Source organism: Ochotona princeps, chromosome 16 (genome assembly GCF_030435755.1).
Source record: "Ochotona princeps isolate mOchPri1 chromosome 16, mOchPri1.hap1, whole genome shotgun sequence".
In the NCBI taxonomy this organism is placed as follows: domain Eukaryota; kingdom Metazoa; phylum Chordata; class Mammalia; order Lagomorpha; family Ochotonidae; genus Ochotona; species Ochotona princeps.
In genome coordinates this window covers 19,370,295-19,386,095 of record NC_080847.1, presented here as the reverse complement: position 1 = coordinate 19,386,095, position 15,801 = coordinate 19,370,295, and the positions used below count along the sequence as shown (strand labels likewise).

Sequence of the window (15,801 nt, the reverse complement as noted above, 5' to 3'; positions counted from 1 at the left end):
TAGAAATCCTCTTTATTGACTGGCATGAGAGCAAAAGGGATATGGTTTGTTTTTTCATAGTATAATGGGTATTTACTTTCTGTTTGTATAATCAATATTTTTCTTTAGTTTTCCTTAAAGAAATTCAGGAAAAATGTTTAACATGATACATACTTTATAAACGTCAATTCTATAGAGGGGTGTTGTAGACATGAAAGCAGTAAAGATGAGTGAAACAGATTATATCCCATGAAAATAATAGTCTACCAGTATCTTTTTCAAAATGAAATATTAATTAAAATATTGCTCATTGGTACTCCTGGAGAATTACATTTTGTGGACTCTTGTTGAAAATGCTAAATGAACAGTGCTCACTTTGGCAGGGCAGCACGTATACTAAAATTGGGATGATACAGAGATTAGCATGGTTCCTGCGCGAGGATGACACGCAAGTTCATGAAAATGCCAAGTGAGCAAAATACTAATCCTTGTGAATACTCTGTAACTTTGTTGTCTCATCACCCAAAACAGTGTTTGCTAATGCATACCGTGTTTTAACCAGATACACGGATAGAACTTTCATAGGCTTGTGTATCAGGGAGACTAAATTGTCTTCCACTTGCCCCATCCTGTCCTTCTCTCTTTCTACCTGTTTCCCTTCCCAGGAAATTGACTTCAATCAAAATTTCACTTTGCCCTCTCTCTTTCAGTTAGAGTTGGATGAACTATTCTCGTTGCAGATCTGTCGGAGGACACACAGGGTATTGATTTCCTCAGGTGCTTCTAAGAGTTGCAGTAACCTAACGTCACATGTTTTATCCAAAGTCTCTCCCAGTTTATTGCTCTTTGCTGATCCCTTCTCTTCTTTTTCTTAAGACCAGGCACCACGAAGGTTATTCAGAGTTCAATAACACAACTTGTAGGTTTCTTAAATCTCATTCAGACTTTCATGAATAGTCCTTTCCTTAAATCACAGCACCATGACTAATACGGAGATCATACTTAAGACTGTAGAAAGCATTCTTCTAAAACAAATTAAAATACTGAGAATAAATTTCTTTTTATTTTTTTGATTGACACCTACATCTGTTTTCATGTTGAACTGAAATCTTTATTTGTTAAAATCAGAAATACCTGAAATGTATATAATGGTTATTGGCAATTAAATATTTTTCTATCACTGTTTTATTAACTTCTAAAAAATTGTCCTAAAGGATTTCTAACAACTTAAATATCTATCTAAGATAACAGGATCCAGAGAAGTTCCCTGTATCAAGAGAATAACAGAATTACACCTTATGTCAACATCATTAATATGGAAATAAGATTATGATAATAGCAAAGTGAAGGGAATACAGCACATTAGGTCTCTTTAAAAATCATATATTTACAAGAACACAAAATCTCAATGCTATAGATCAAAGTATTAAAAGTACATATTTCTACATGCTAAAACTGCAATTCATATTTAAACTCTATTTTTCAACAATTCTGTATTTATCCTGTAAGTCATGCTTGTCCTGAAATTCACACCAAGCGTGTTTATACTTCATCTATGACTTGCTCTGTCTTCTTAATTCCAATAACGTATTGGATTCTCAATGCCAAAAAAAGTTAATGTTTCTTCTAATCTATCACTATGTTTCTTTCCATATTCTTGGAAAATGAAAATGATGGCTATAGAATCTTTGTGGAATATTGTCATTTGATTGCTTTTTGTTTTCCCCATAAAGAAGACACGCGACGTTTAAGAGGGGTGGCTTAAATGATAAGTCCAAGCCCAGATAGAGTCTGGATTCTTAAAACTGCAACAACAAAGCAACTGTGAACTGTTTATCTTTGTTCCTGACCATGATTTGCTAATTAGCTAAGAAGCAGTAATTTCTGGGCATGTAAATAGCCACCATGATACTACACTTATTCACATAGTGAAGGATCACTATTGCATTTTCATAACCCCAACTATTCATGTTTTGACCTTTGGTGAAGTTACAACCTCAGCATGTGTTGCCACTAAAGACAGAGGATCCACTACCCTTTTGGAAGGCGAGTGGTCCAGATGCCTTCAGTGGAGATGGAGATGCTATGATGACTGATGCACATTTCCTCTGAGCAGTTTGGATCTCACCAGTACTATCTCAGTTTGACAGGAGCACATCTGCAGAAAGTTGCAAGGAAGTGGGAGTAGCATACATACCAACTGAGCTCTGTCCTGAGGAGCCGTCTCGTATTCCTTATGGATTAGAGTCCCTGTCTCCCCTGAAAAACATGTCCATTCCTATTCTCCAAGTACATTTCATAAACGGTTGGTCTTTCTTCCTCTAATAGTCAGAAATGCAAAGCAAACAGGATTTCGGGATACAGCCCATTCTTTCTCTTGCCCAAATAAGTTAGAACCACAGATTATCCCCCATTGATGTTATTCTCTTTTTTAATGATTTATTTATATATGTATATATGAAACATTTTATATAAGTACATAAAATATTTATATTTCTAAATATAGATTCATATGAATTTATAAATATAAAATATATAGTATATCGATGTACATATAAAATATGTTAATGATATGTAATATATTTATAAAATTATATATATGTATATATGTGTGTGTATGTGTGTGTGTGTATATATATATATATATATATATATATATATATATGCAGATACAGAAAGATCTTTTATCCTTTGGTTCACTCCCCAAATGATCCCAACAGCCAGAGCTTAGCCAATCTGAAGCCAAGAGCCAGCAGCTTCTTCCGGGTCTTCCATGTGGGTGCAGGGTCCCAAGGCTTTGGACCTTCCTTATTGCTCTCCCAGGCCACAAACAGGGATCTGAATGGGAAGTTGAACAGTTGGGACATGAACCATCACCCCTATGCGATACCAGAACTTGCAAGACAAGCATTTAGTCGCTAAGCCATGGCACTGGACCCACTGATAATGCTCTTGTTTAAATTCTGTCACCATTTCTATCCCAGGCATTTTATTAGCACTTGTGGATTCAACTATCAGGCCTGCAAAAAGGTCTCTGATATTTGTTTTTCTGTTCTTAGTCTGTTTTTTATCTTCCAGGCTTGCTTGCCTTGTTTATCACACTTCTAATTCATTCCATTCAAACAAAAAACTATCTTTTCCTGACCAATCACCTTCCTCTTTTGAGCTAATGATTTTCTCATTAATAAGTTAATGGTTTTCTCAACATCTCTTGTTAATGGCTTTGCAATTCATAGTACTTTCTAAGATGGTAGCACTTACAAATTTAGTCAAACATCCATCAGAATTATTTTCCTATAGCAGCAGAACTAGAGGCTTCCATTGGGATTAATCTTTCCACAGCATGAAACAGCTCAATGCTTTTTCCTCCATCTTCTTCCCCATGTACTCCCTCACAGCTGTTCCTTTAAACAAATTATCTAGTCCCAAGTCTTTCCATTTTTGCTTTCAGAGGAATTTAACTGAGAAATCACACTTATTGATTTACTGAAGTTAGTTTCAACATATGCCAATTATTACAAAATAGTAAAAACAGAACTCAGGGCAGGTATTCACTCTATCAGTTAGGGTGATGTTTAAGATCCCAGGATCCCCCAGAAGAGCTCTTGGGCTTGATGTCAGTGATTGGAGGCAGCAGGTGCTGCCTAAAGTGGTTGGGTTGCTGCAACTCATGGGAGAGACCTGGATTGAATTTGTAGCTGCTAATGTTGCCTTTGGCTTGGCTCAGCTTTGGCTCCTGTGTGTATATGCGTGAACCAGTGAATGCGAGCGCCAATTACCTGTCTCTGTCCTGTGTGTCTCTCTATCAAATAAAACCATGTAATTCTCATTGTTTACTACTTAAATATTCCTAGTATGGACCAAGAATGATTAACTAAGTTTACCTAGCTTAGAGGACTTACTGAGTCAGAATATATGGTGAAGCATCTCAGACTCTGGTTGAATAGCCATATATTGTTCTTGCAATGTCCAATAAAAAGCCATTTAAAGCCATTGTCCCAAAACATACCTGTAATAGAACTTCCCAATTCATACAAATAAAGCATAAGATCTCACTTACAAATTACATCTGAAATTGCATCTAAATTAAAACAAGCATCAGTCTCCAGGCAGCCCTAAAGTCCTGGTCTGTTTTTATGCTTTAGCCATTTTCCTGATGGATAGAAGACTCACCAACATCAGACTAAACATCAGTATCCTGTTAGCAGGGCTTATTTGATAAAATTCCATCAATTCCTATTGAAACCTCCTTATACATTTCGCATATAAAAATACAACTTATATCATTTCAAATTGAATTCCATCTATTTATGACATATACTTTACTTCTAGAAAGTCAGATTATTTCTTTTTATTAATTTTCTTTCATGTTATTTTGTTAGTCACTATCTGTTGGTGTAAAAATTATGAGTCATTCATAATGTTTTTGTTTATAATTTCTCAAAAAATGTCACTTTTGATTTATCTGAATGACTTTCATAATTTTTCCTCTAATACCATAGACATATGTTTGCTAAATATTTTTTTCTTCTTACCTAATGAATGAATGATAGTTATGTGAAATGACCTATTTAGGTTAATGGTGCAATTAAACATCACAATTATTCAAGGGTAGATCCGAGCATGACTTATCTAAGTGACCATGTGATATTACTAGGGAGAAATGTTAATTTTATGTTTTTGCTCCTCTGTGTGTATGTATTAATTCAAAGGAAGAAAAAAAAGTGTGTGTGTGTTCCTATCCATTTTACTGTCCAACCATTTGCAATGGCCAGTGCTTGGCTGAGGCCAATCCCAAAACACTTCATTCTATTCAAATCTCGTAAGTGGGTGGCTGGGGTCCAACTACATGAGCCTTCGTAGCTGCTCCTCAGGGTCCACAATAGCAGAAAACTGGAATGAGGAACCAGAGCTAAGAATGCAATGCAAATATCCACTGTGGATATGGGATACTGCTACCTTTACTCATATCTTCATTATTAAGCTAAACTCTCACCCCTCTGGCGTTGAAATCTTTGTTATTTTTAGAAGATTTATTTATTTTTATTGAGAAGGATGTTTACAGAGAGAAGGCGAGACAGAAGAGACAAAAAGATTTCATTCGCTGTTTCGTACTCCAAAGGGATACAATAGGCAAAAATGAGTCAATCTGAAATCTTTGGGTCTTCTACATGAGTGCCTGGACCCAAGTACTTGACATCCACCGCTGCTCTAGTAGGTCATAAGGAAGCAGCTGGATTGGAAATGAAGCAGCCAGGGTTTGGATTGCAGTGCCCACATGGAAGCTGGTGCCACAGACAGAGGATTAGCTTGTTACACTACCACTCCGACCCGTGCCCCTCTTTGTCAGTTTCTAGGAGATGATATCAAAAAAACTTAGGTTTTCTCTGTAGACTTTGATAGTTGTAACAAAAATACATGTCCTTCCTTCTTAATAATTCTTATGCTACTCTAACAATATTTTCTTATCTAACCCAATCACTGTGGTCAGGAAAATGAGATAACCTTTTTGAACAAAAATGAGTTACATTAACTTCAAACCATAGGTGGAGAATTGAAGAGAGAAGTAAGGGGAATTCAGAATAAATAAATGCTGTGGTATTTAGCCTAGTGGTTGAGATGACCTTGTCACAAGCAGAGTGTCTGAGTTTGACTTCCGGCAACAGCTCCTAATTCCAGCTCACTGCTAATGCAGTCTGTAGGATGCAATCGGGATGACTCAGTCAGTTGGAAAATCCGGATTAAGATCCTGAATGCTGGCTTGAATTTCCCCATCCTCCCCGCCCCCCATACCTATATGTCGGCATCTCGTCAGGGACCCAGTGGATGAGAGCATGCTTTCTCTCTCACATCCTCTCAAATAAACAACTTGATTACCATCAGTAAGCAGCGAATTCTTAACAGGATATACATATTTATTCCAATTGAACATTACTCAATATATACAAAGCATAAAACACCACATGTGATGTTATTATATCCCTTACCAATATGTAAATAAAATTTTGCATATGTAATGAGTTTTTAAAATAAGAAAAGAGAAAAAAGCAATTAAAGTCTCTTAAACACAGACCAAAATAATAGACGTCTACTAAATTTGAACGATGAAGTTTTAGCTTAATGGGAAGGAATATCCTGGAAGGGGATGGCACATTCTTGCCTAGGAAAGAGTGCAAATTCTTTTGTTATTAAATAGTGGGAAATTCAAATGGCGAATAGCATAGTAGGAGTAAATGGTATATTTCAGAGAACATAAAATAAATGAGCGAAGAGAGCAAGGGATGAAGGAGACTTCTCACTTTACCCATAAGATGTATTTGTATTTATGTTTCTCTTGAGGTGTTGCATGTTTCAAATTGTGTGCAATAGTTTTCTGGATTATAGTTCTTAAAATCTCAGTGACTTCATGCAAAACAGTTATCATGATGTTTTTCTTGATTCATGAGAGTAAACATTGCCCAGGAGCCTTCTCTATTAGGTCTGTCAAAATGGAAATCTAGGTGTACCCCTGGCTGCATTTCATCCTGCAACACAAAGCACTCACTGGAGCGCCTCGGGATGTTGCTGGCATTCTGGCCCATCCTTGGAGTTGCAGAACTAAGGTTCCCATGTTGTGGTTGTCATTTGCTAGAGGCTACCTGGATTTCTTCATTACTTGGCCTTGCCAAATGTCTGCTGTACAATGTTTGCTAATGCTGGAAAATGCCTCTTTCGTGTATTTATCTGATTGGGTCAGGCCCACCCAGCATTACCTGCATCTGATTAGCTTACCAGTGAATTATGTGCCAGCAGCCTTCCCTATACTTAACAGCACCCCACCACCTTTGCTATTTTCTCTCGCTTCTGGAAGCATAATGCCACCTGTACTGAAGGGCAGGAGGTTGTGCAAGTGTTCACCTCACTGAAATTCACCCTAGTTCCATTATACTCTCCACACAGTGGAGTATCATAATGATAATACATGTTACTGACATTTCTTAGCAAACATTTTGTTCCCTAAACAATAAAATGACAGATTTTTGTGGACACATGTGGTCTTTTCCACTATCGTCTCCACTCTAAATTTTCCAGAGAAACCTTCCATAAGGGATAGATAGTAGGCAATCTCTCTCCAATCTGCACTGAGCTAAAAGATTCATTTCATGCTAAGTTCTCAGCTGCAAGCAGACACCATTGCTTTGGAAAGTATGGCCACACTCTGTCATGGCTGAAAACATCCATTTTAAACAAATTTGTCCTATTTTTGAAAGAATAGGAGAGAATAAATCAAATTATTTTATGAAAACATCCAGTTATTTTTATTCCAGTTATTCCAATCAACACATGATGTGTTGAATGTTTGATCCCACATTAATCCCTGGAGACAGTGATGAAGTGAAATTTATGTCTCAAAGATTATTTTATAGGAAAGTTAAAATTTCCCCAATTTTCATCCTATCTCTGCTGTGTACTTATGGCTATTAAAGGTCTGTTAGTAAGGAGAAAGAGGGAAGCCTTGTCCTGTTTGTTGGCGGTAGTGCCTTCACTGTAGACAATGGCCATTTCATAAACCTTCTCTTAAATATTTTCACTAAGTGTCTTCACTGAAGTCTAAGGCTGTTATCGTGAACTGATGTTTATTGGAATATTTTGAAAATTAAAAATAGTGGGCCCTCAATTTATCTTAAAAACATTGTGAAGATATCTTGTGAATTTGCTAAGGTATGAAATATAGAAAAGCCCTGAATTTAATGCCTATATTAAACTTGATGCAGTTGTGATTAGGACCAATTACAATCCTTAAGTGCTATAGAATTTTTTTTAATCACTGAAATTGCTCTTCATACAGAATGTGTGGCCAAATCTATGAAATTCTGAATATACCATTTTGAAACTATAGAGTAGACACAGCATATTTAATTAAATGAGATTTAACTAACTAGAATAAAATTGTAACTAGTGATTTAAAGTGATGATCATAGCTCATACATGATCATGGACTAAGTATTGATAATTTTGATCCTCGAGTCTGTATCCAAGGCACAAAATCAATAGAAAAGGCAAACAATTGAGTGGGATTCCAGTTGTTTGTGTTCTAACACAGAACAGAGCAATGACTCATTGACTTCAACCTGGTAATATGTTATCTAGTTATTTAACATCTTGCTTCTTACATTTTTTTCCCCTTGGCAATAGCTTTTCCAGGAAAGCACTTATGGAAACTTGCAAAACTAGCATCCGTTTTTTTTTAAAGACATTTATTACAATGGGAAGGAAGTCAGAGTTGCAAGTATTGAGCTGCCTGGTTCAACGCCCCTTACTGCCCACTGCCTTCATAATCTGGCAAGTTCTATAACCTGTCAGAACTCTGCTGTCTCATGTGTAGAATATAGGACACCATTCATGGAGGACAGCATATGAGAATTAGCTGAGCTGTTGTGAGATGTTTAACACACAACACTTCAACTTACAGCAGCAAGATAAATAAATGTTATTTATTTATGCCGTTGCTATTAACATTGATAGTAATGATGTTTAATCAAAAGGAAGGTTAATTGAATCATATTCTCTCTATAGATATTTTTTCAGATCCTAAAGATAACCTTTTTTATTCCTCAAGTAGTCTAATAGTTTTATGGAGACATTACCTCAAACTTTGTTAGAAATGTATTGTTTCTTTTAGAAAAGCAAAAGTTTTCCTTCACATTTTTAAAAGACTTTTTAATTTTTATTACAAAGTCAGATATACAGAGAGGAGGAGAGACAGAGAGGAAGATCTTACACACGATGATTCACTCCCCAAGTGACCACAACGGCCGATGCTGTGCCGATCCGAAGCCAGAAGCCAGGTGCCCCACGCGGGTGCAGGATCCCAAGTCTTTGGGCTGTCCTCGACTGCTTTCCTAGGCTACAATCAGGAAGCTGGATGGGAAGTGGAGCTGCCGGGATTAGAACCGGTGCCCATATGGGATCCCTGCGAGTTAAAGCAAGGACTTTAGCCACTAGGCCATGGCGCCGGGCTCCTCCTGTCACTTTTGTCTCAAACTTTTCCCCCTTCAAATAATGCTTTTTGAGGCAGCAGATAGTGTCTATTTGCTAGTAACTTTCTATTAATTTCCAAGACAGATTTTCTAAAATTCATTCATATACCTGCTGGAAGAACAGCTCAAACATCAAATTTCAATTCAGTGAAAGTCATTCAGTTCAGTTAAAGGTGTGCATGTTCTGAAGAAGCAGTGTGCATTGTATGATGAAAAATATATCAGCCTGTAACAAGTTCTCAACCTTGAGGGTGTGTCAGAGTTGATGGAAATGCTTGTTAAACTTATTCAGACCCATGTCAAAGCCCTTTGTAATCTGATTCGGTATCTCTGAGTTAGCACATTAAAGTCTCAGACTGAATTAGAGCTGAAGGGATTCCAATGCCAGAAGACTAAGGAATACTCTTTTAACTCTGCCTGTGTGTGTGTGTGTGTGTGTGTGTGTGTGTGTGTGTGTGTGTGTGTGTCTGTGTGTGTGTCTGTGTGTGTGTCTGTGTGTGTCTATGTGACTGCTTCCCACACATTAGACAGACTAAAAAGGTTTCCTGAAGTCAAGTTTGGAAACCCCTGAGCTCTGAACACCAGTTGTAGATAGACCCTGTTGGTGATCCTCTCTCTCTCTGAGCCATGCTCCCTTCCCTGGCTTCTAGGAGTGTGAACTGCAAAGGCCCAGAGCTTTTCACTTGGAGAGGCATCCTTTTTCAGAAACTCCTAGCATACTGCCCTGGCAGCGCGCTGGCTCCTGCTGCACTTGGCGGCTCTGGCTTCAGCGATCTCACAAGGCAGTGACCGAAATCAGTCCTATGGGAGTGTGTAAGTGGTGAGAACTAGCAGGATGTACAAATCAGGGCTCAGGGATTACTTTTTGATCTTTTTTTTTTTCGTTTTTTTAGCGCAACATTTGCTAGAATGTCATTCCACTGGTTCCATCTACACCCAGCAAGTAACTGCTGAATGAGGTGCGAAGCACCCACTGTCTCTGCTTCATGTTGAACACATTTCGTGGGGTCCTTCATGTTCAAGAGCTTAATCTGACATCGGTCTGATGTGAGAAATGTTTTCTTTTCCAAAATGGAGCAGCTGCAGCAGCATTCCTGTTTGAATGCATTCGACTCAAATGTCTGGGACACGTATCCAATATGGCATGTCCTGCCCAGTGTGGTACATGGTACCCAAGTTCTTTACGCTTCCTAGGTACTTCTATGCTCTGTCTGATGTAGCTGACACATTCTAGATACTCGGAGTACTTAGGGAACAAATATGGTGGAATATTTAGATAATAACGTAAGTTTAATGTTTTCTCACACAGACAATAAGTCTTGTAGGATTATTTGCCTTTGCTCGAAATACTCCAAAGGCCCCCTCAAATCTTCCACTGACTAGAAATAAACTTCTTTGCAACACTGTGATTTAGTTGCTCTAGAGAGTAGCAAGACAGAATGCAACGTGAATGTAAACAAAGGCACAAATTCCTGAGCAAAATGTATCTTTCTGACAGGCAGTGTAGAAATTGTGAGGGTGGAAAGGTTTCCTCAACACGTGCCTGTGGGAACGCTGTGTGGACTGTGAGGAACGGCACGCCAAACATATACAGACACATCTTTCACTTCCTGCTCGCACATGTTGTGGAGGCTGGAAGCCAGGCTGGGTGTCAATGCAAGCTCAGAGACGGTGCTGTCCAAGAATGAGAGGCACAGCAGTTTGCCTGTGAGATCTGACAACTTCCTTTTCAGAAATACCTGTAAAACTAATTGAAAAGAGGGTAGAACTACTGGCTTTTGCTTTGCACAGAATTTGTTTGTTTATTTGTTTGAAGTGACTGATAATTGATACTGGGCAGGGCTGGAGAGGGCATAAGAATTTGACCCTGTTGGATGATTTCACATTGACGGTCAGTGGAGAACTCACCTGGGCAGCCATTGTTTCTGGTGAGTGATTTTTTGCCCTTGGTGAGAAGCAGCTGTCTTTCTCAGTTTCTTCCTGCAGCTGCGCCGAGAGACTGCCTCGAGTCAAGCATACTTTTTTTTATTTTTTTGTCTTTGCATAAGAAGTGCATTCAGATTCTAGTCCCTGTACTTAGGATACACTGCGTGCACATTGAGTGGGACTTCAGGACAATTGCACAAAGACTATTACCTATACCAGTTATGGGATATCTCTCTCTTTGCATGTGCTCGCTCTTTCTCCCCTCCCTAACTCTCATCCCTTTATCCCCATATCTGCCTGTTATAACTAATGTTGCTGCAGTAATCATGCCCACATTTCTGCTTCTTCAACTAGAGGATAGAAATGGAGTATCTGTTGGGGCTAGCGTGCTGGCATGGTACAATGATCCTCCACTGCTGGCATCGGCATGCTGTACGGGTGCTGGTTTGTGTCCTAGATGCTCCTCTTTGGATACAGCTCCCTGCTTCGTCCTGGGAAAGTAGCATAAGTTGGTCCAAAGCCTTGGGACCTTGCAGCAGGACGGAGCCCAAGAGCAAACATCCCAGCCCCAGGTTCCTCAATTTCTTACCCATCGCTTTGAAATTGTCGTTGAGAAATACATGGAAAATATTGGAAAGATGCAGATATCAATTAAATCACTCAAATTGTGCTATTTTTTCATAAACTGTTTTAGAAGGAAATTTTAGCTCTGATTTTCTTTTCATATGAAGAAACAAATACACAACGTTTCAAGTATCATTAGTAATATAATGCTGATCCATGCAAGGCAAACAGCTTGATTCATCCCCGTTCTGATGATCTTTGCATTATAGAAAATTGCTCTGAATTATGCTGTAGTATTTTTCTGGGAACTCTAGTAGTCAGTGATCATGTCACCCTGATGGATTATATAGGCAGAGTTATGCAGATGCTTAAAGCCTCATATGGCAAGAGCATAGTCTCCTTTAAAGAAAAAAAAAGTCACTGAGTTACTAATATAAAATTTTACGATCTGGTTTCAGAGCTGTAATAACACCAGAATTTTTAGGCTAAAGAAGTCATGAGGGCAATAACTGTGGCATTTTCAAATTATAAGATATTTCAAAATCACCACACCACATGTACTTCACTTTGAGACCATAAACTGTGCAGAATTTTCCCCTGCACTGGGACAACTTTTCTTTCTCTTGAACTTCACTGCAGTCTCTCTTCTTGTTTTAGAAGTGTCATTCAACATTTCCCTTAACAGGCTGTATGTGTTTGCTTCAGGTACCTTCTGCCAAGGATGTCAGCTCCCCCTCTCCCAAACTGCATTCTTTGCTCATTGCATAGACACATTTATTTTAAGTGGAATTTTTCTTTTCAGATGTAATGCAACTAGAGTTTAACTCTAAATTTTTTAAAGCAACAACATAATATTTTTCATAGAATACATCTAGGGATAGACAGGACCTAGAATTGGTTACAGTATAACATTTCAAGAAGGGAAAGAGGGTTGTGGGGCACATTGTGGTGCAGCCAGTTAAGCTCCCCTGCTTGGAATTCTCACATCCTGTATTTGAGGGTCAGCTGGAGTCCCAGCTCCTCTGCTTACAATTCAGCCTTCTGATGATGAGCAGTAGGAAGCAGCACACAACAGTTCAAGTTCTCAGAATACTGTCACCCACGTGGGAGATGGGCTTGGAGTTTCTGGCTCCTATATTTGCCGGGCCGTGCCCTATCAGGGAACTTATTAAGGGAGCACAAGGAGTGAATTAGCAGATGGAAGTTTTCTCTCTCTCTCTCTCCCTTTCCTTCCCTCCTTTCCTCTCTACACATCTTTCAAGTGAGTGAAAATTGGGTAAATGAAATATATATATATATATATAATTTCTCAATGGATTTCCCTAAGGACTTAAGAGTTTTACTTTCTTTATACTTTGCCTTACTAGAATATACCAAAGACAGCAATGTCTTTTCTGGCACCCAAAAAAGGTGGTTCCAGTTGCAAATGTTACAGCCACAAGTTAGGGACTATCACTTTGTGAATGTTATTCTTAAGGATCAAAGGAAATCTTCCCACAGAAGACATTTGCCCTAGGCAATAGGACACTGCTGTTTCGAGTGTTTGTTTCCCATTTTGGATGCTAAGGTTCTTTCCTTATCCCAGCTCCTAACTCCAACTTCCTGTGATACCTCCAATGACTGGGTTCCTGCCATGTAGGTGGGAGACCTGAATCTGATGTGTGGCTCCCAGTTTTGAGCTAACCTACACTTGGCTGTTGTCAGCATTTGAAATGAGCCAGTGAATGGGAGTTTTGGCTATCTTCTTCTTTGTCTCTGCTTCTCTCTGTCCCCTTGCTAGTGCAATTTTCAAAGAAATTAAAGGAAAATCTTTCTCAGAAGCTACCTTGCAATATCTTAGTCCATTTGCTTATCCAGTCTTGGGAGTTTTCCTGCCAGTAGGCTCCCGGAATTACCGAGGGGGTGAGGTGATGGTGTTCTTCAGGAGCTGGAATCATCAGAGACAGTCTGTTAGAGTCTGTCCATTTATTGTAATGCAAGCACAAGCTAATATAGACTAAGAAAGGAGAAGGCAGGGAGACATCTCTTGATAGTCCTCCCATTCAACAATGGCACTGTAATTAGCTAGACCCTCAAGTCATGTCACAGATCACATACAACACCCACGGCTGGCAGGTAGTGGGGCACACCGACCTGGTAGCAGGCAGAGATCTATGGTCAAAATTCCACAATCCAGAGTCATGTCAGAACTTAAACATGTTGTTTGATCATGTAAAAGCTTCCCTCACTGGTTTAGAAATATTCTGATCTAATAAATTGAGAGGTGGCTGTGCTGGAATTGAATCAGCTGATCATTTGGAAAACAGGATAGGAAGGGTCATCATTGTAGCCCAGAGGGCTAAGCTGCCATCTTTGAATAGAATCCCATTTGAGCACCTGTTCAAGACCCAGCTGTTTCAGTTCCAATTCAGCTCCCTGCTAATGTCCCTGAAAAAATGGCAGAAGATGGCCCAAGTGCTTGGGCTCCTGCCATCATGTGGAGGTCCTGGATCGAGTTCCAGGTTTCTGGATTCCGCCAGGCCAAGCTCCAGCTGTTGTAGCCATTTGGAAAATAAACCAGTTTTTCTGTGCCACTCCCTTTCTCTTTATATATAAAATATTTCTTTTTAAAATAAATAAGTAAGGGTTTAAAAAGCAATAAAACAAAAAAAAGGGGCTAAGGAGGAATAGGGTTGGATAGTTATTGTGTAGGGAACCAAAGTATGCTGTTACTATTTTCTGCACAGTGAAGTGAAGATGTTATATTTTCCTCAAGGATTTTTCTGACCAGGCCTGCAAGGTTAATGACTTTTTTTTTCTGCCCATCATATGAACATTGTTCATACCTTTATGGTTGTAAGTATTCTATTACATTGCGAAGAGTGAAATTAAATAGTGTCTCCCCTGCCATTAGGAAATTTCTTAAAAACAAGAGAAGTGCTTTATTTGCCTTCATTACAATAGTGACTAACAATGATTGGCACATAATTGGTTCTCAATGAATGTTTATTAACTATAATTAGAAAGCAAATTCTAATCATCAGCGTAATAATTTCTAAATTCAATATATCATTTATGATAGCATTATAAAAGTTAAATTCACTTTACTTGTGAAACAAGTCACTACTATGCACACATTATAAATGGTAGTTAAGGAATTTCAGCTACATGGAGAAACTGCAGTATGAGAAGAGAAAAATAATTGCTTTGGTAAGAAATATGTGATGGGTAGAAATGTTATAAAACAGGTATATTAAAGTATTTGCAGAATTCAAACAGTAGGCACATGTTTTCACATATATTCTTCAACTTTTTAATGCTCTAAAAGGAAAATAATCTTCATTCGTTAGAACTGTATAACTTCATAGAACAAGAAGGAATCTAAGTATTCGAAGAGCCATCTTGATAAGATTGTGAGGTTTCATCCTTTCTGTTTTTAAATCACGTTACCTTCCAGCTTGTGTGGAGAATATTACACAGTACAAAAGAGAAGTCTCATTAAGATACTGCCATAATGGAGTCTTGAACTTGATGTCTCCTTTTTCTGTAAAATATTTATTTACTCATATATCTTAAATGAAGGATGACAAATAAAAAATGAGAGAGAGGAGAGAAAGAATTTTCCAACCAGTGACTGACTCACTGCCTAAATATCTGAAACAGGTAATATTGGACTCCATGCAGGTCTCCCTAAAGTGTGGCAGCACCCAGAGCTGCTGGGCATCTTAGGCTGCCACGTGGGCACATCAGCAGGAAACCAGAGGCATGGAGTTGCTGGTATGAGCACTGCACTCCAACCTGGGATGTGGGCTTTTTGAACAGTAGCTTAAGCCAATGAACCATAACTATCTAGCTCCAGTAAAGACTACATTTCACACAAAAATATTTAACAACAAGTAATAATAATCATATATAGAAACAACGTAGTAATCATATATATATGTAAATCATGTTATAAGATCTGATTTGATTCATTTGTATGAGAAAACAAAACATCACAGATAAAAAAAAATCCAGGAAAAAAATGGAAGTGGGAAGTACTCCAAATTTTCCAATGTACTCCTCCTTTCTCTGTCAGCTATTATATAAAAGATGTAATAAATATTCATAGCATAAACACCATTCAGTATATTCCAGCCACTGTACCCTTCAGACGTTGACTAGTTTCTAAACTTCCCCATCTGTTAGCAACCAAGATAAGGATGAAATCATCCAATAAGGCCAAGTGTAAGTCTCTTTGTCTATTATTACATTTTGTCTCTTCTAATGGGAGACTGACATGCAGCCAGTACCAGCTCTATTTAATTCTCTCTGCTCTATTTATTCACTGATG

At 38.3% G+C, this 15,801-nt stretch overlaps 1 pseudogene; it reads left to right on the top strand.

The window, feature by feature from the left end:
- The first annotated feature begins 346 nt into the window (after nucleotides 1-346).
- LOC118757751 (U6 spliceosomal RNA) lies at nucleotides 347-465 on the top strand (annotated as a pseudogene).
- Nucleotides 466-15,801: the final 15,336 nt, after the last annotated feature.